We start from the raw sequence: 21495 nt of genomic DNA on the forward strand, positions 1-21495 counted from the left end.
TAGAGGTGGGTTCGATTCCCACCTCAGTCATCCTGGAAGTGGTTTCCGTGGTTTCCCACTTCTCCTCCAGGCGAATGCCGGGATGGTACCTAACTTAAGGCCACGGCCGCTTCCTTCCCTCTTCCTTGCCTATCCCTTCCAATCTTCCCATCCCTCCACAAGGCCCCTGTTCAGCATAGCAGGTGAGGCCGCCTGGGCGAGGTACTGGTCATACTCCCCAGTTGTATCCCCAGACCAAGAGTCTGAAGCTCCAGGACACTGCCCTTGAGGCGGTAGAGGTGGGATCCCTCCCTAAGTCCGAGGGAAAAGCCGAACCTGGAGGGTAAACAGATGATGATGATGATGATGATGATGTGTGATGTGATTCTCAACACAATATTTATTTCTATTTTTGAGTTACAATGTGTTGATATTTTACCGAAGTTCGTAAGTTATTTTTCTCCCATTGCAGTTGAGAAAAAAAAGGTGTTTTCTTTGGAATCAGTGTTAAATTGAGTGGCAACAACAGGGTTTGCGAGCTAGCTGTAAGCGCCTTGTACGTCTCGAGCAACAAAGAGGAGAACGAGCCATTATGGAGTATCAATAATATACAAGTACTTCTCCCTCAGCGTTCCTGGGAGTCTTCAGTAATAATTGAAAGGGCATCATCCAGGTAGTTTTCTGTTATTTGTTCCCTTGTTTCACTGTATACACCACTTTCTCTTTCCAGAATTTCTCTCGTATTGTAGTGACATTTTTCAGGGCGTGTTAGAGTATTGCTCAATTCCCTCGAAAAATATATAATTTCTACGGAGATACTCTAACAAACATGGAAAAGTGAACGTAACCATAGGTGTTTACCTTCACTTTTAAGTATCGCAATGGTGTATAACATATTTAGAAATGTACAACATCCAATTACGCTAACAGCCTGTCCGCAGGTCTTCTGAGCCCAACTTGGCAGGTTCGATCCTGGCTCAGTCCGGTGGTATAATATGAAGGTTCTCATATACGTTAGCCGCGTGTTTATGTATTTACTGACATGAAAAAGAATTCCTACGGGGCAAAATTTTGGTATCTCGGCATTTCCGAAACATTAAAAGTAGTTATCGAGTTTTAAAATCAATAACACTATAATTACTTCTTCTTCTTTTCTTCATGGGGCCGCTAAACATTAGTTCCTAATTAGCGTCGACCTCCAAGATCTTTTGCTACCATGTTTTTCCTTCATTCCCACCTAGATATACCTGCTCCCGTCACAAAGCTGCAGGTTGTTATTATTGGGACTTCTTGGATTTTTTCTCTCTCTTCACCTGGTAGTCCTAGAGTGGAGAGTCTGATTCTACCCAACGCCTCACATTCGAAAAGTAAATGTTCAGCTGATTACAGTCCTACTACCATGTTATGTTTTATCTGAGTTTCAACAGTTTACTATGCTTCTTGTTTTGTCCTTTTATCCGTTCCATCGCAAGCCTGCATCCTGGAGTATTTTTCCAATTTTCCATTTGTTTCTTTTGTACTCATTTTCCTATGTAGTGTCGAGCTTGTCCATAGGAAATCCCGCATACAGGTTCTGGGCCTGCAAAATTTGTTTCTTCCCCTTTTCTGGCCAGTTTATCTGCCATATTGTTTCCTTCTATACCTGCATGCCCCGGTACCCATATTATTTTGACTATGTTGTACTTTGAGAGCTTCAGGAGAAGTGAGTGGCAATACCAGACAATTCTAGATATTATCCGGACTGCCTATAGTGCCTTAATGGCCGTTATAATTAACTTAATCCAATCCACTTGCTAAACTCTTTTTCTTTCCTGACCTCAAGAGTGTCAAATCTAAAAGAGCAAAGCAAGGTTGTAGTTCTATGCCTATTCATATCGTGTTAATAGCCACGGGACCTCAAGTATTGTGTGGAATCGGAACTACTGGAATAATTTTCATTTCAATAATCCAACATGCATTAGCCGATATTCGAACAACCACCACCTCTGCGAGAAACCACTGACGAAGCCACTTGGCTCTCAAGTCCCCAGTCCTCAAAGCGTAGTCAGACTTTAATTGTTGTATATTTTATTGTCATATCATTTATTTGATGAATTTGTTATTTGAATAACTTACTAAGGTACTTTTCTCCTATAAGAAAAAACTTATGATTCTAATGAAACGTTACCTAAATAGTAGGCTCCCACCGCCATGTAACATTCCACCCCGCGATCTCAAAGGACAACATCCTCTTATGTAGGAATATAATAAGATACTGGATAAGTCTGACCATTTCGAGAATATATTTCCAGCGCCCTGTATGGCAGACTCAAATCCAGACAAGGTGGCTTTAATAAATAATAATAATAATAATAATAATAATAATAATAATTTCGTGTGGCTATTTCTAGCCGAGTGAAGCCCTTGTAAGGCAGACCCTCCGATGAGGGTGGGCGGCATCTGCCATGTGTAGGTAACTGCGTGTTATTGTGGTAGAGGATAGTGTTATGTGTGGTGTGTCAGTTGCAGGGATGTTGGTGACAGCACAAACACCCAGCTCCCGGGCCATTGGAATTAACCAATGAAGGTTAAAATCCCCGACCTGGCCGCGAATCGAACCCGGGTCCCTCTGATCCGAAGGCCAGTACGCTGACCATTCAGCCAACGAGTCGGACATAATAATAATAATAATAATAATAATAATATTAATAATAATAATAATAATAATAATAACGTATTATTATTCATTCCCACTAACTACATGTTCGGTTTTCGGAGACGCCGAGGTACCAGAATTTAGTCCCGTAGGAGTTCGTTTACGTGACAATAAATCTACCGACACGAGACTGACGTTTATGAGCACCATCTAATGCCACCGGCCTGAGCCAGGATCGAACTTGTCAAGTTGGATCAGAAGGCCAACGCCTCCACCCTCTGAGCCACTCAGTCGGGCAAATGATTATTGTTTTAAGAGGAGGTACAACTAGGCAACCATCCTTCATTAACACTAATGGAAGGTATCCAACACTTCGAAAAAATGAAGGGATCGGCTAAAGAAAGACAATGAAAGACTCCCAGTACCACGAAACCCAATATCGTCGGGGTCGGAAAAGAACTAGAGATGACCAAGGGAGGCCGAATAGAATAGATGAAAGTGAGAAGCCTCACACGAGTGAGCGGAAGGAATGACAGGACTCAGCTAAGCACCCCGTGTTCGCAAAACAACGCACCCAAGTTAAGAGACCATGACGTCCCCTTATTCACCTCTTACGACAGGCAGGTAGCTAGCATGAAGTGGAGGTGAGATATGAAGAAGAATTGCTAGCTTGAGCAGTAATATGAGAGAACTACCGAGGATTCTCCCTCAGGGTTGAATGGTAAATATCACGTACGACTTGGCTGTGAAGATGGACATCTTCACGGTTGTCGATTTGAAGTGTTCTTACTTATATGTACCCAATACTTGTTTCTCATGTGTCGTTCACGCGTCTGTTGTCAGTAGATGTGAGAAATGCTTGTGTAGCTGTATCTTGTGGTTTGGGAATAAATAAATAAGTAAATAAATAAAGTACGTAATAGATTTTTCGAAGAATGTCCCGAACGAAACATTTAGACAAGTGGATGTGTAACCATTCAACTTACTCTCCATGCTGACAAGACAAACACTTGTTTCTCTCGAATTACACAATGGTTACAAGCTTCGCTCCGTTTCCGCCTCGCTTTGTCTCTCCAGTCTGATGGGCGGACGGCGAACATACAACTCCGGCTATCGTTTGGAAGCTTTCCAAGCACGCATAGAGCTAACCGTTTTATTCCCTCTCATGTATTTGAATAAATCTGATTGTAGAGCAATGTTTTACTCTGATAATGTTTTTCATAATTGGCTGCAGGTTGCGAAATGCTCTTCAAGACTGCAACTTGATGAGTATTGCCGCTGGCAAAAAAAGTGCACGACTGAGTTTATATTTGAGAAAAAACCAACGTTGCAATTTTGTGCTAGAACGCAAGAGGGAGCTAAACCACAAATTGTTAAAAAATGAGTTATTGTCACATTTGGACATTACTATTATATATTTATTATCCCTCAATATATGAATAATTATTATCCACTTTTACTCTCCCAATGTACAAAAGAAAGATTTTGGGAGCTAAGCCACGTGGAAACATTACGTAAGCTAGTGGTAGCCAATAGCACACGCGCTTGCTGTCACCTGTTTTAGAGCTTATATTATGGCTGATGGTGACAGATGACTACTTGGTGTTGGTGTGACTTACGCACCAGACACTATTAGTGGACCTTAAATGTAAGAAGACATTCATGTGGACCTAACTGCATTTTAAAACAAGTAATGGATGAAAATCCCACTGTTGTAAAAAACCTTATTTACAAATTTCATTTTTCAGATTTGACGATTTAGAGCTGAAATTTTTCAACTAAATAATGGATATTAGAAGACGATTTTCATTTTCCTATATATTTTGGACTATACATAATTGTCTTTTAACCAAACTGTAAATATATTCAATTTCGTGCAAAGACCAAGAAAAAACTCAAACTTATCCTGGTTTCATATCAGTGTGGTTAGCTCCTCTCGCATTTTAGCACTCAACTTTTCGCGCATAGTACGTTCAGTTGTGGCTAGGGTCGCCAAATTTCAGAGGATGAAGAAGAGGACACTTCACCATAGGTCTGTTTAACTAACTCTTACAATAATACATGTATTTATTGATCCTCCTGTTGTTAAGAGATTCGAGAAAAGAGAACGATTTGGCGAATTTTGACCAGAAAAAGAGATAGAATGATAGGATGTAACTTAAGATATTTGTTCAGTTGTTTCATGAGAATGTCCGCAGATGTGCAGTTAGGCACGCAACAATAAACCATCTTAATCTACAGAGTGGAAAGAGAAACTTGACGGTAAGAACGGTAGGGGTTGACCAAGGTATGAATATAACGAACAGTTTAGAGTAGATGAAAGATATAGGTCTAGTAGTTACATAGGAAAGAAAAGGTTAGCACAGACTAGGGTGGCAAGGAGAGCTGCATCAAGCCAGCCTATAGAATGGTGACTCAAACAATATGGGAGGATCGGTAGGTATCGAACGGCGATCGTTCCCTGTGTTTAAATGTTTCATCTTTCCAAAACGTTATCGTTTCTGTCTTTGAGAGTTCGGCCATGGAGACTTCAAACTGAACAATGTAAACCAAGACGCTGGAATGGTCATATATCCTCAGAGCCCAATAATGTTCCATTCTTTCCGTTCTATCCCACTGAATTAATCTAAACCTGACCTCGCAGTTGCAGTTTAGATTAGATAAATCGGCAAGGTAACTCCCCCAGATCGTGCATCAGATGAAGAACATAACAATAAATTGACAGTTATTAATATTATACTTGTGTCCCAAATCACAAACACAAGGCCGTATGCAGGTCAACTGTTTCACTATCTCCTACCTGAAGATAATTAGGGTTGTCTTAGAGCGTCTTGTCGCGTGCCTAACTGCACATCTGCGGACATTCCCATAAAACAACTGAACAGATATCTTAAGTTACATCCTATCATTCTATCTTTTCTTCTGGTCAAAATTCGCCAAATCGTTCTCTCTTCTCGAATCTCTTAACAACAGGAGGATCAATAAATACATGTATTATTGTAAGAGTTAGTTAAACGGGTCAATTTATTGTTATGTTCTTCATTGCCCGCGGGAAGATCACAAATGTGAAGAGTTCCAAAATGTTTTGACTCTAAACAGTTGCTCACGGGCCGTGAGCGGACATCTGATACACGATCTGGAGGAGTTACCTTGCCGAGTGGTATCGACATACTGCTCCAACACATTATTCGAGCTATTTGGTCCGAGCTATGGGGAGTTCGGCCACTGAACAGGACACAATAGGTCAATCTTTACACCTGGATGCTATTCGAGGGGTACTTCCGTCAGGCACTTCCAGTTGTAACTAGTGCGACGAGAGTGGACAAATTGTAAACTTTGCACAAGTATTCCTACTTACGACCGCCGATTGAAAGGCTTATTCTCACAGTCAACATGCGTGTGCAACTGCGAGGTCAGGTTTAGATTAATTCAGTGGGATAGAACACAAAGAATGGAACATTATTGGGCTCTGAGGATATATTACCATTCCAGCGTCTTGGTTAACATTGTTCACTTTGAACAGTCTCCATGGCCGAACTCTCAAAGACAGAAACGATAACTGGTGAGCAATAAAACTGCTCTTCTTTTACGACCAACCTCGAGTGAGAAGGAAACTGAAGAATAGTCCGCGTGCCGAGAGAACTCTTTATATCCTAACATACAGAGCAAGAGTAGGTTTCATTGAAATACGATCCCTTTCATTAAAATTCCGTAGAACATTTTAATTAAACTATTCAACAGGAATAAAATGCATTAACTTTCAAGTTATTTAGTCCGTTGTCTTCATTAAAACGGAAAGACACATTGTTCGCAATTAACTTTATTTATTCACAACACTCCTCTACCACACTCTAAGACAACCCTAATTATCTTCAGGTAGGAGATAGTGAAACAGTTGACCTACATACGGCCTTGTGTTTGTGACTTGGGATTGTCAATTTATTGTTATGTTCTTCATTGCCCGCGGGAAGATCACAAATTCCTATGTGAATATTTTCAAAATGTTTTGACTCCGTACTACTATTGTATAAGAAATGTCAAGGGCGATTTTGTGGGATTCACTGCAAATTGTGTAAAATCATCTATGAAAATGAAAAATAATTTGAATAAGTAGAATCCATCGGGAGGGTAGCTGCGCGAGAATAATGAATATTATAACATTTAAAAATTCCAATGAAAATTAATTCACTGTACTTTAATTTCTTATTGTACTTACGGATTAATCAGTGGGATGAACCCGTGTGGCTTCCTTAGGATTACAGCAGCATTCCTATGTGGATTTTCTGTCTGAGCTGAAATGACCGAAGCTGGAAATGCCAGTTATTTTTTCTTGTTTCTTTGAGGTCCCTTGGACAATGTGGCTCCTAACTCTTGTGAGCTTTCTTCCTAGCCCAGTATTCTTTCATATTTGCACTTCGGGTTGCTTTCCTTTCCTTAGTCCACTTCGCTACCCTTCTAGGACGTAATATTTTAGTTGTCAACGACTGGAAAGTGTCGAATGTTTTGATCATCATTAAAAATGTTTCCCTGTTGAATATATCCTTGGGATCAGATTATAAAAATTCTAGGTCTCTTTGAACCAGTTACGTCCACGTAGCATTTCTCCCCTTCCCCTTCCTTCTAGAAATTGTGTTGAAGATTCTTGAGGTCAGTCTCTAGTTGTCCATTCTGACTATGTGGCCGAAGAAAAACATAATTCTTATCTATGCGTTTATGCGGAAAAAATATTATACTTTCCTGCTTCTCCAGTTCACATCTGCGCGTTTTTGCATATAATTAACGCACCTCAAATCTCTGTTACCCCTCTTCATAAAATTGCTCCTTAATTAATTTTTTCATGAAAACCTCCTTCATATCTACCATCCTATATTTATAATGTGCTCCCTGTGTAGATCGATGTAATCATGTCGTTCACTGGATCTCAAGATAGTGAGTTTAAAATCGGAAGATGTAGTCGAAATTTGAAAGGTGTGAGAAAGTTAATTTTGTACGCCATGTTGAGGAATTTTTGAAAAGAAATACGTACGCTAGTGGCTCTACTTCTACATAAAACTGGTCATCATATGGTTACGACCACGATACGAAAAGTCAGGTTATTGTTCTTCATTTCGTTTTAGTTACGTTATGGCTTTTACAGCCGTAAGTGTTCGAGTACATGTTCGGATCGCCTGATGCAGACCTTTCTATTTGACTCCCATGAGTGACATGCGTGTTTGGATGTGAGATGATGGGGGTAGACCATGGGAGACTACGGGCAAAAATGAGTGCAATTGGACTTGACAAAAGGGTGACTGAATGGGTGACTATATTTCTAGAAAGTAGAACTCAGAGAATTAGAGTGGCCGAAGCTTTATCTGTCCCTTTAATAATTAGGAGGGGAATTCCTCAAGACGGTATTATTGGACATTTATGGTTTCTTATACATATCCATGATATGTGTAAAGAAGTTTAATCAGAGATAAGGCCTTTTGCAGACGATGTTATTCTGTACAGAGTAATGAATAAGTTACAAGTTTGTGAGCAACTGCAAAATGACCTCGATAATGTTGTGAGATGGACAGTAGGCAATGGTATGATGATAAACGGGGTTAAACGTCAGGTTGTGAGTTTCACAAATAGGAAAAGTCCTCTCAGTTTTAATTACTGCGTTGATGGGCTGAAAGTTACTTTTGGGGATCATTGTAAGTATCTGGGTGTTAATATAAGGGAAGATCTCCACTGGGGTAATCACATAAATGGGATTGTAAATAAAGGATACAGATCTCTGCACATGGTTCTGAGGGAGTTTAGGGGTTGTGTTAAGGATGTAAAAGAGAGGGCATATAAGTCTCTGGTAAGACCCCAACTAGAGTTTGGTTCCAGCGTATTGGACCCTCACCAGGATTCCTTGATTCAAGAACTGGACAAAATCCAAATAAAAGCAGCTCGATTTGTTCTGGGTGTTTTTTGACAAACGAGTAGTTTTACAAAAATGTTGCAAAGTTGGGGCTGGGAAGACTTGGGAGAAAGGAGACGAGCTGCTCGTCTAAGCGGAATTTTCCGAGCTGTCACTGGAGAGATGGCGTGGAATGACATGAGTAGACGAATAAGTTCGAGTGATGTCTTTCAAAATAGGGAGATAAAGTTGGAATTTAAGAGGACAAATAGGGGTAAATATTCATTTATAGGGAGGGAAGTTTGGGATTAGAATAACTTACCAAGGGAGATATTCAATAAATTTCCAAATTCTTTGCTGCAATCATTTAAGAAATGGCTGGGAAAACAATAAATAGGGAATCTGCCACTTTGGCGACTGCCCTGAATGCAGATCTATTGTGATTGATTGATTGATAGATAGATAGATAGATAGATAGATAGATTGATTGATTGATTGATTGATTGATTGATTGATTGATTGATTGATTGATTGATTGATTGATTGATTGATTGATTGATTGATTGATTGATTGATTGATTGATTGATTGATTGATTGATTGATAAAACATGTTCCGCTTTTTATGGAGGAGTGGAATAGTTTACAAAACGTGTCATTGAACGCCTTCCATCCATTAATGTTTCGTCCATAGACTGTTTGGTCATACAATTACATCCATTGAAATGTCACACTCACGGGCAGTTCATTCACTCTTTTGCCCGTCAACACCATTAGATTAAGAAAGTTTTGTCAACTGCATGGGTATTGTCAGCTGAACAGAAATATAGAATCAAAAGTCATCTTCACGGTAATCATGACCGACTCATTGAAATGATTCGATGTAAACATAAACTGGTTTACAATCAGGGCCTATATAAGTTATAAATGATTCATACCTGGACCAGAAATTTAGTGAAGATGTACTGGCAATGTGAGAACAGAGACATTTTTTGATGACCAATGATTATGTACGAATAATGCTTGGATCGATTCATGAATGTACAAGAGAGTGGACGAAAAATTAGACAGGAAGAAATGTTAAAATGGATAAAAAATATGGTGGACGAAACGTCTGGGTATTATGTAATTACATGTTAGAGCGGAGGTTTATTTTATGGATATCAACATCTACCAATCTATCAAAATTTACTTGGTAATTCAGCAAATTTTCTCGTCATAAATGGTCAAAGCGCATAAACGGATACATACGGGACGTTGAAATACACATGTCTTAAAAGCTGTGAAACATTCTTGTTAACTCAACGAGAGTTTCTACTTAATTAAAGATTCCTCCTTTGGAAATTCGGGACCATTTTTCATACGAAGGATGCAAAGCACAAAACAAGCACATATCGACTTGCGATTAAGAATAGCGTCTGACCTTGCGGGGACCAGCCGACGGCGCAGGTAGCAGTTCGCTATTTATACACAAGGCTGCAGCTTCCTTTAAAGAAATATTACATTCGCAGTACTTTCTTTAGTTTACGCGTGGCGTGGTATATTTCTAGATTTTTCTAAACATCTAACATCATCTCTGTGGGACAGAAGTTCACTTCCTGTTCCCAGGATAGAGATTTGATCCCAGTCGACGTAGATGGCATATCAGTGTGTTTCATTTGAGAACTCGTTATTAGTGATTTCTGGTCATTCAAAGAAATCTTGTGTTCATGCGGTGAGCTGTGAGCTTGCAATCGGGAGGCAGTTGGTTCGAACCCCAATATCGGCAGGTCTGAAGATCGTTTTTCGTGGTTTCCCATTTTCACACCTTTTCACAGGGCAAATTAAAAAAAGAATTAACACTTTTTCCATTACGTTATTTTACGTCGCAACCGCACAGATAGGTCTTATGGCGAAGATGGGACAGGAAGGACCAAGGAGTGGGAAGGAAGCTGCCATAGCCTTAATTAAGGTACAGCATCAGCATTTGCCTGGTGTGAAAATGGGGAACCACGGAAAACTATCTTCAGCTCTGCCGACAGTGCAGTGAGGTTCACACCCACTATCTTCCGGATGCATGTTCAGAGCTGCTCGCCCCTAACCGCATGGCCAACTCGCCCGCTTAAGAATTTGTGTGGGTAGATAATCTGAAATGATGGTGCCACTCACAAACGTCCGACTCGTTGGCTGAATGGTCAACATACTATCCTTCGGTTCAGAGGATCCCGGGTTGATTCCCGGTCGGGTCGAGGAATGTAATTATTTAATTCCAATGGCTCGGGGGCTAGGTGTTTGTGCTGTCTCCAACATCACTGCAACTCACACACCACACATAACACAATCCTCCACCACAATAACACGCAGTTACCTACACATGGCAGATGCCGCCCACCCTCATCGGTGGGATTGTCTTACAAGGGATACACTCGGCTGGAAATAGCCACACGAAATTATTATTATTACCACATAAATACCCAGATATGGAGTAATATCATAGCAACCAATGTAGCCAACTTATGCAACAGGATTTCAACAAAAAATCAGCACAAATTACCGCCTCTAGAGCAAATAGTCCCCGAGATATCTTGTCTTAACTGAACAAGTGCTTACGAAATCTGGAGAAATGGTTTGTGCAGTAACATACAAATTTTATATTTATAAGTAGTTATAGCCATCGAAAATCAATTGAACGTAAATAATAATAATTAAAGATGAAACTCCAAATAATAATTTTCCATAAAAAACTAAAAGTATATCTACCATTTTTTAACGATACGACCTTTAATTCTCCCTTTAAGCAGGAGGTGGGGCGACGACATTATTTGCGTTTTTTTCATCTTTATAAAATGCTATTTGTTCGTGGCGTCGACCTAGAAAGATCTTTTGCCACTACTTGCACCATATGTTACGAACCAGCGTGTATTTCGGATATGGCGGACGTGTAAAGTGTTGAATGTGAGAAAAGGAACCTTAAGGACGAGCAACCAGCCAGTCTCCAGGTCAGGGATATAAATAATTTACAATTAAGAACCCCCTGACCCGGTCGGGAATGGAACCTGGTACCGCCGGGTGACAGGCGGACGCGTTGTCCCCTACACCGCGGGGCCGGACATATAATTATTTTTATATTGGGTCTTCATTTCTGTGCACGCGTGTACAAGGCCGCTTCCAGACCGGGATAGATATGCCGTTTTCCAGCAACCCTGAAAATCTGTATAATCACCACGGAAACTCCCTGCATGTTATTTCTAATTACAACACAGGATAGTCGTTTAATATAAATAACACTAGCGTCTATACCTACTGTAGTATAGTGATGTCTGGTTGATTTTGGAGAAAATAATAGAGTTACGAAAATGTTGCAAAGTTTGGGCTGCGAAGTCTTCGGAGAAAGGAGACGAGCTGCTCGACTAATTGGTATGTTTCGTGTTGTCAGTAGAGAGCGACGTTAGTAGACGAATACGTCTGAGTGATGTTTTTAAAAGTAGGGAAGATCACAATATGAAGACAAAGTTCTAGAGCATAAATTGGGGTAAATATTCGTTCATAGGCAGAGGAGTTAGAGATCGGAAATATTTACCAAGGGAGATGTTTATTAAATGCCCAAATTCTTTGCTATTATTCAAGCAAAAACTAGCCTAGGTGAACAAGAGATAAGGAATCTGCCTCCTGGGCGTCTGCCATACGTGTAGATCTTCTGACGAGGGTGGGCGACATCTGCCGTGTTGGTGAGGTAGAGGATAGTGTTTTGTGTGATGTAGGAGTTGCAGGGTTGTTGGGGACAGTACTAACACCTAGTCACTGAACCAGAAGAATTGACCGTTTGAGGTTAAATCACCAACTCAGCCGGGAATCGTACGCGCGACCCTATAAACTGGAAAGCACTATGCTGACCATTCACCCAAATAGGCGAACTTCTCCTCTAATGTCAGACATTATTACCGTGCGGGCAAAGTCGCCGGTAGAAGCAATTATACGCTATATAAGTAACATAACTGGCTGCATTACTTGGCGCTGCCCGGGTACTTCATTAAATGTTTATTAACTAAGATTTGTATTACATGTGAAGTGAATTTGTGTAGATTTCTTTACTACGATGTTGAATGATATTTTACGAACTACTTTGCAGTTTTAACCCAGCAACGCGCGCGTTGGTGAGGGAATCTCTCACTCCTTGATTTCGTCATATCCCACTTGCAATGGTTTTGCACACGAGTCTCTCCTTCTAGGTAATCCAAGTTCATTGTTTTCCGCGTAAACATGAAACTGTTGCTTGCTGGAGAAGGTTTGTTGTTTTCGTTTGCGATGCATTGTTGTCATCCTTGCATTTCAGGGAGATTTTCCCTCACCTTCCCCCTTGTTACGTTACTATTTCTGGCATTGTTAAGCATGGTAGAATATCCTACATTTGTAACTAAAATATTGTAAAAGAGAATAATTCTTATGGAAATAAATAGAGAAAGCTTTAAATCACCAATTAAATCTAAATATGTACTATAAAAATGATTTTCTTCCTTCATTTCATGTGTGAGAGAAAATCTCACCAGGCTCCCGCCCTCGTTCCAACTCACCACACGCCCGTTGGCGGGTTAAAGTTATTACTATGTGTTAAATTTCAAGTTACCAAGCGAGTTGGTGTGCGCTTAGGTCGCGGCTGCGAGCTTGCAACCGGGAGGTAGTAGGTTCGAACCCCATTCTCGATAGCCCTGGAGATGGTTTTCGGTGGTGTTCCCTTTTCACACTAGGCCAATGCTGGGGCATCACTTTAATTAAAGCCTTAGACGCTTCCTTCACACTCCTAGCCTTTTCTTATACCACCGTCGCCACGTACCGCCACTAGTAAAAAAATCCTTCGAATTATTTTGTTTGGCATTAATTCAAATTTCTCCTTTTGGCAGCCAATATTAACTGGGAAGTGGTTTATCCTTTGAAATGCATAACAAAAATATATGAATACTGTATGAATTTCACGTCACACCATATATATCTATTAGATTCCAACTATCACTGGGACTTGTCAAAAATCAGCCTAGAGACTCCGGAATCTGTTGATTCAACATTAATCTCGGTTGGCTGGGACATTTTCTTCTTCTCTCCAGATCGCTCTTCGCTCCCCCGCCCCCCTTATACCAAAGGAAGCTGAAGTAGCAGGTAAACGATATTCAAAATGACACAATTCATCTCAGCGACCCCGAAAACTATGGATTCGACATTAATATTAATTTTTATCTCACCCCTCCCCAAGGGTACTAGGAGAGTCCTTGCCACATATGTACAAAGTTTGGTTGAAAACTACGCTAGAACATACACACATACATCCGTTATATTGGTCAATTTGCAAATTTTCTTTTCCACCCCGTCTCAACTCTCGTACCACTTGGAGATGAACTTGGATTTAAAACGGCATGTGGAGTGTCACTATTGATCTCAGCGACAGCGGAAGCTATGGAATAGGCAAAATTTTCCATTATTATTATTATTATTATTATTATTATTATTATTATTATTATTATTATATAACCTCCTCCTCACAGCCACCTCTAGCGGGTTTAGTGGTGTCCTACCTCCATATTATTTCTATCCTGATCATAAGTCACATGTGAACCAAGTTTTGTTGAAATCGTTCCAGCGGTTTAGGAGGAGATATAGAACAAACCCATTTACACACAATGGCTTATATTTACTTTAAGATAATAAATCGAGGAGAAAATACAGCTACCATGCCCCGCTATTGTCATGGCATGAATACCGTATGAGTAAAAAATAATCATATAATGTATCATCACAATTTTGGCACACCAAGCACGGAACATAATTCGCTTCCAACTAGTGGAACAAAACGAGAAACAGAGTGGCCAACTGCTGTACCTCAAACTGTAGTCTGCCTGATACAACACAGAGAAAGACGTGGTAGTGGAGGTGATTTTTCTTTTGAGAGCAAGAAAAACTAGGTAACCGCCCTCTCTTAAAAAACTACATGGATGCAATTAAAATAAACTAACAGTATTGATTCAACGGATGAATTTTAGGATGTACGAAAATAAATAAAAAGTACTTTATTAAGCCGAAATGGACTCAAACACATCAATAGTGAACGTAAGTTCCCTAAGTAACAATACACTTGTAATTTATATGCACTTGATTAATCCACTGTCACACATAAAGCGAATGACGATATATGCAGTATTCTCGTCATGGTATAGTATGAGTTCGAGTTTTTGCTGCATTATTTGCCTTAAAGCCAGAGAGATCGCCGCACTCTGTGAGGATGTGGGCCACGGTGAATTCGGCACCACAAGAACACACTGGGGAAGGGATCTTCACCTCTTTAAGTGCAAAGAGTTCTTAGATCTTCCATGACCTATCCTCATTCTAAACAAAATTACGGCCTCTCTCCATGTAGGTCAGAAAGAGAACAGCCACACGATCGGTTTCTTCTTAATGACTATCAGCTTATTGGGAGTTCGGATATCTAGCCACGTTGACTCCCAGGACGCCAAGATGGTTCGACTTAGCTATGAACAAATATCCCTACGCTACCAAGCAGCATAAAAATGCCATGCAGGATGAAATGTAACTATCATATTGTGCCCGTGACCTATCACGTCGCAACATTGTCCTGTTATCGTGTTATTACCACCTTAATTTCATCCCTTCAGGTTGATATTTTCAAAATGGTTTCTTAGCTATAACAAACTCTTGCCCTCATCCCGCGGTAGCGCAGCACTTTTCTGGAACAACCGAAAGAGAGGTGAGCTGCATGTATAATTCTATCGCATACCAGCCCTCCTGCCATTTTGAAATTTCTGGCAGCACCGGGAATCGATCTCGGGCCTCCGAGGTCTGCAGCTAATAGTGCTAACGGAGGCGAACAGCTGCTAATTATGACCTAAGAGATACCTTTATGCCATATTTCACTCTCACTGTTTGGTGGTTTCTGAGACATGTTGGTGAGTATTCCCCCATGGCGCAAAATCCCCGAAGGGCTATGGCCTACCAAGCGACCTCTGCTCAGACCTAAAGTCTGCAGACTATGAGGTGTGGTGTGGTCACCACGACGAATCATCACAGCCGTTATTTGTGGCTTTCTAGACCCGTACCACTAACTCACCCTCAGATAGCTCCTCAGTAATATTCACGTAGGCTGGACCTCGAACCAGCGCTCAGATACAAGTAAAAATCCCTGACCTGGCCGGGAATCAAACGCGGGGCCTCCGGTTAAGAAGCAGGCAACCTACCCCTACGTTGCGGGGCATGTGTAGCACAGTGCATTAATATCAGGCTCTTAGACGCGTGATAGGAAATAGAAGATTTATCAAAGAACTGGCGAATTTTACTCAGGCTGTTAAACGTACCACCTCGAGCCTCACAGCCCATTGAGTTCAAGTAATCACATGGCTCGTGTTTAATAGGAATGCGAGAGGCCATTAAGGTGGCGCGAAGATCAATAAATGAAGAGAATGAAAATAAATGCCCATTAGGTAGCATGTAGACCAAGCTAGAACGCTAAATATTTGGAAAGAGGTATTCCAAGAAAATCATGCAACGTCAGCATCGGCACTACAGTAGTAGTGACCTACATTATAACTTTAGAAGAGTTCTTGTTCATAGAAACCATGGATTAATAAACACCTTCATAATCTTTGTTTAATGAACGGCAAGATATTTATTGCACCTATACTTGAATACACGAAACCTTTGAATTTCTTGTTTATTTGTGCGTGGATTGTAGTGGAGAATGACAAATGAAGACACATATAATAATAATAATAATAATAATAATAATAATAATAATAATAATAATAATAATGATAATAATAATAATAATAATAATAATAATAATAATAATAATAATAAATCACTGCAATAATTTTAAGTAACTTAAAGAAATAAATTCCCCTTAATGCGAAGCTCTGAAATATCGGGCAAGTGAAACGTTATCTTACCTTAAGATTGCAATGAACAGTATATTGCCTAACATGTCGGCTATGTACCGTATGTTCTCTTTTTAATGTAAGATTACCATCTAACATGTGCATTTATCTTCCAGATACTTGCCACTTTGTGTCAGTTAATACATATGTCACATTCTGTCCGTCTATATGGCTAAATAGCATGCTGACGTTCGGTCCAAAGAGTCCCGAGTTTGATTCTTGGTTGGGTTAGGGGCTTTAACTTTCATTGGTTAATTCCGTTGGCTCGGGGATTGGCTACTTGCACCGTCTTCAGCATTAGGTAGGGCCCTATTTTCTCAGATGCAAAGGTCTCTTTTACAGCGTGAACTTGAAAGACCCTCCAGGCCTCTTCGGAGTTCACACATCTTTATTATTATTATTATTATTATTATTATTATTATTATTATTATTATTATTATTATTATTATTATCATTACGTTATATCTGGCATATTATATCTGTTTTCTTTCAGTTGTAACAATAAATCGATCTTATTTTCACTGTATTAATTGGTCACCTGCCCAGTATTATTCCCTTCACTGTTGACCGACTGAATAATGATAGTATTAGACATGAATAATAATAATAATAATAATAATAATAATAATAATAATAATAATAGTAATAATAATAATAATAATTGTACCGGATGGTACACCTCTACGCCGCACATTTGAATTTTCCGCCTTAAAGTACTCCTCTACAGGAGAAACTGTGAACTTAAAACTGGATCTACTTAAACTTTTGCTCTGAAGATGTCACTGTGTTAATTTCGTCGTGTTTTTGTTTACTATTTATCAAGAAGTTTGGACATTGTCTCATAGATGTCTCTACTAAAAAACTTTGATCATGCACTCTGGTGCGAAGTGAAGGAACGTTTTTGAAGAAATTTTGAATTCATGAGTATTTTCTTTACTAAATTTCGTTCTTTCATTTGTGGGTTGGAAAAATTAATCTTTTCTTTCCGCCAGTTTTTAAGTTAGCCAATGAATTATTTCTGTAAATAGTTTTTGACCAATCGTGTCTTTCTTCTTCTTCTTCTTCTTCTTCTTCTTATTCTTCTTCGATTTTGTGTGTAACTGTGTACTGCGACCAATAAACGCCTGTGGGTGTGTCTTAATTATTCATAAAAGGTCTCGAATCTTCCCCGAGGGTATAAAAACTGCTGATTTTCTTGTCTCTCGGCCACATCATTAACATTTAACTTTGTGTATGGACGTGTAGCAGGAGGCGTGAAGCGCCTCTTTCTTCTGGCAGGAGTTCTTAAGTAAGGTAATGGCCACTTAACATCTTTATTTCTTGCTAGCTCAGCAGTTTAACCCGCGGGGAAGGTCCGAAACTTTTACCACCTAACCTATGTCTTAAAATTGTAAATTTCTTCCTGTTTATGTAAAAACTTCATATATCTTTAACTGTAAATCGGGGATAGAGAGTGCTTTACCCTCTTGAGCTCCCCTTCATTTTGATTTGAGGTGACTACTTTTTGTAACCGATTTTCTGTTAGTCCTTAGTGTGTTAAACTTATTCACTATACGAGTCACCTCCATAGTTTGGGAATAGCCCCTGTTCCATCGGCCTTGTGCCTCTTAGGTTTTAAGTAGTTTCATTTAGGAGTGCAAGTACACGCCTCCATTCATTTTGTATTTTGGGCCATTTACTTAACCTATTCTTTTTCTACTAAGGCCCAGTAGGTTGGGTACGAGATACCCCCGCTTCATTTGATGTAAGTTGTGCCTTGAGGGTAATTAAGTGTTAAATTTGGTATGGCCTGGTAATAGGCGTGAAAAATTGAGAGCGGGCCAGCTCTTTTATATGTGGTAAAAGTGCCTCTAGGAGGCCTGATATGGTTTTTGGAGCAAATGCTCCTTGAATGAAGGGGTTTTCTGCCCTTTGAACAAAAATGTGTCTTGGTAAACTTGGGCAAGTAGCTCAAGGATTGTAAAAATTGGGGCTCGAAGCCCAGAACTTGTAAAGACCCCTAAACTTGTGCTTTCGTGCTCTTGTTTGTAAAATTATACCTTGTACCTGATCTTTCATTGTTATTTCACCTAGTGAAAATTTGTTAAATCGTGTTATCTATTGAAAATATAACCTTCAGTAATATTTTAAGTTTAGTTTCATATTGTGGATAGACACATTCCAGCCCGCACCTTCTTTCACCTCTGCATTCCACGGGTATCCCCGTAACAATAATAATAATAATAATAATAATAATAATAATAATAATAATAATAATAATAATAATAATAATAATAATAATAATAATAATAATAATAATAATAACAAGTTTTCTTAATGCCGTTCACAAACAGATTACCTTAGCCAGGGACTGGGGATGATGAGTCCAACATAACCACTCAGCCACCGAAAATCTGCAGTGATGATTACTTTTAAAACTCTTAAAACTTTTAAAACTACAGCTACATGTCCATCACCTATTAACTCTAACCAGAAGTGCAAAGAAGGAATTACAAATATAAAAAAATAGAGCCGTTTGGCATGCTGGAGAATCAAATACTTCGTTGGTTCACCATTGGGTTCGTAACTGTCCAAGAAAGGTGAAATAGGTGCAAGTGAGAAGGCTGTCACGAAAAATTGAAGCAATGTCAGACTCGAGTAGGGTTCTCCTATAGATGCAAGCAACTTGAGAGCTTCGAGGGAGTAATTCGATCCCGCACCCCCCATTATGTCACGCAGGAGATACCGTGGATTTATTCTATACTGTATTTTATGTGAATATTCTCTACCAGTTGGCCGTTTATGATCTGTGTTAGCTTCTTTAGTTTTGAGTTCTATGTCTTCTAATAGGAACTTGGTTGGATATAATTCTGACAAGATATCGTCGCTGCCGGGACAAAACCTCCTATGTGAAATATTTTAGCTTAGAACTTAGGCCGGTAAGGTTCTGTCATCTAAGGTGCAATATTGAATGAATACTGTCAAGGCATTTTCGCCCTTCATAATGTATGTGCTGCGGGTCGGTTTAACTCCAAAAATATTATCACATAGGAGATTATGTTCCGACAACGACGATATGCATTTACATGTTTTTCATCCAGAAATAATTTTTGGATTATATATATTAGCTGAAAATAACAGGGATTTTAGCGAAATTGGAATAACAAGAAGAACTTTCTTCTTTTATGGGGAAAGATTAGTGTTCACTACTAAGGTTTCTCAAAATATTTAGCTCCTTAATACATCGCATCGAATATGAATGTATCTAACTTACCAAGTTTAGTTTTTCATGCTAGGCACTCATTGCGCCCTCAGAGTTTGAGGCACATTACGCCGTACATCTTCAACACGATACATCAATATTTTATATTTCTCATTCCTGACTTCTGCTTTGCAAGGTGACCACACAATGCTACATTACCAATAATGTACATGACATTGACGTTAAAAGCCTCTTTGTGCGGTGCCTACGTAAGAGCAGATAAGTATCTAAGCCTATGGGGGCTCAAATTTAATATACAGTAGTACTTACAAACCACCTATTAAGTTCATGTTATTTTATGATAAATCCAGACTGATATTAGAAAAAATGTTATAGATCAGGGACTAAAACATGATTACAAGAATTATATTACGAACGCTGGATTAATTCAAACCATTAAAAACAATCAAAGTAAGAGACGGATTTCTCTCAATAATATCGGTCTAATTTAATACGTGCTCATTCCTCTTGGAAGAATAATACATAAGACATGGTTCATAACACCTAACTTTCAGTATTTCTGAGCCAACGGAGGTTAGACACAGGTAATATGGAATTAAAATAATGTTTTTATATAAGAGAAAAAGAGAGAAATAAGTCGAATAATTCTATATTCTGAGTTCATTATTTTAGGCCGAACATGCATTTTGAGTATTCTACAAAAAATGTAGTGCATTCTTAATTTGTCTTTTAAGTACATCTATTGAAACTCAGGTCGTATATTCTGTATTTTTAAAGCCATGAAAGATATGATTCTGAATAAAGTAAATATATTCTGTGCCGGCGGCACCTGACGAGAAGGTTTGTTTTCTAACAATTCAGGAGGATAGAATTGCTGATCAGTGAACATTTCTGGAATTCAAATGGTAACTATTTCCTAATAAATCCATGATTTGGAAATTATTTGTGTGATATTCTTCCAAGTACGGCAATTTTCAGTGTTTGGTGAGATATCAAAGGAATCATTTAATAACAAATATTTATCTCAATTATTACTTGGTCAACTCGTGAGGAATATAAATTCATTATTTCGTGAGAACCAACAATTATTGAGTGTTTATGCATACGTAATACACGAAATTAAACTAAGGACACTGAAGGAATGAATAATAATAATAATAATAATAATAATAATAATAATAATAATAATAATAATAATAATAATAATAATAATAATAATAATGTTAACTCAGCTGTTGAAATCATTTCAAATACTTAGGGGAAATAATATACCCACCCGGATTAAATCGTAAACGAAGCAGAGAGAACATTTCTAAATTGAAAGAGCGTGTAGGATCACATGGAACAGGTACAACAAAATATCAATATCTCGGAACGCTAAATTAAACACTATAACATCTTAATTAATTCTGAAGCGTTATAAGTACCAGAAACCTTGATCATTGGAGGCAGATCACTAACTAGAACCTTAGAAAAACAAGAAAGGAATATCCTTATGAAGATCTTTGGCCCAGATGATTAGAATGCCTGACTGCGGATGAAAATTAGATCTCCTGAATTATATCAGCATTCTGAGAAAATACCAGACACTATTAGGAAAGATGACCAACATTTTATGGCTATATTAAAATAATTTACAGTGAAGGACTTACTAAAATTATATTTAATTATGTCTCCTCACTAAAAGTCAAGAATAATCGAAAATTCGAAATTCAAGAAGACCTTCAATGAATCATCAAAAACCGAGCTCAATAGCTACAGTCGCTTAAGTGCGGCCAGTATCCAGTAATCGGGAGATAGTGGGTTCGAACCCCACTGTCGGCAGCCCTGAAGATGGTTTTCCGTGGTTTTCCTTTTTCACACCAGGCAAATGCTGGGGCTGTACCTTAATTT

At 39.0% G+C, this 21495-nt stretch overlaps 1 long non-coding RNA gene across 1 annotated transcript in view; it reads left to right on the top strand.

Annotated features, from left to right (window-relative positions):
* LOC137501269 (uncharacterized) overlaps window positions 1-21495 on the top strand; it is a 792237-nt gene that overhangs the window by 367278 nt on the left and 403464 nt on the right. The window lies entirely within an intron of this gene.

The sequence above is a fragment of the Anabrus simplex genome, chromosome 6 (assembly GCF_040414725.1).
Source record: "Anabrus simplex isolate iqAnaSimp1 chromosome 6, ASM4041472v1, whole genome shotgun sequence".
NCBI lineage: Eukaryota > Metazoa > Arthropoda > Insecta > Orthoptera > Tettigoniidae > Anabrus > Anabrus simplex.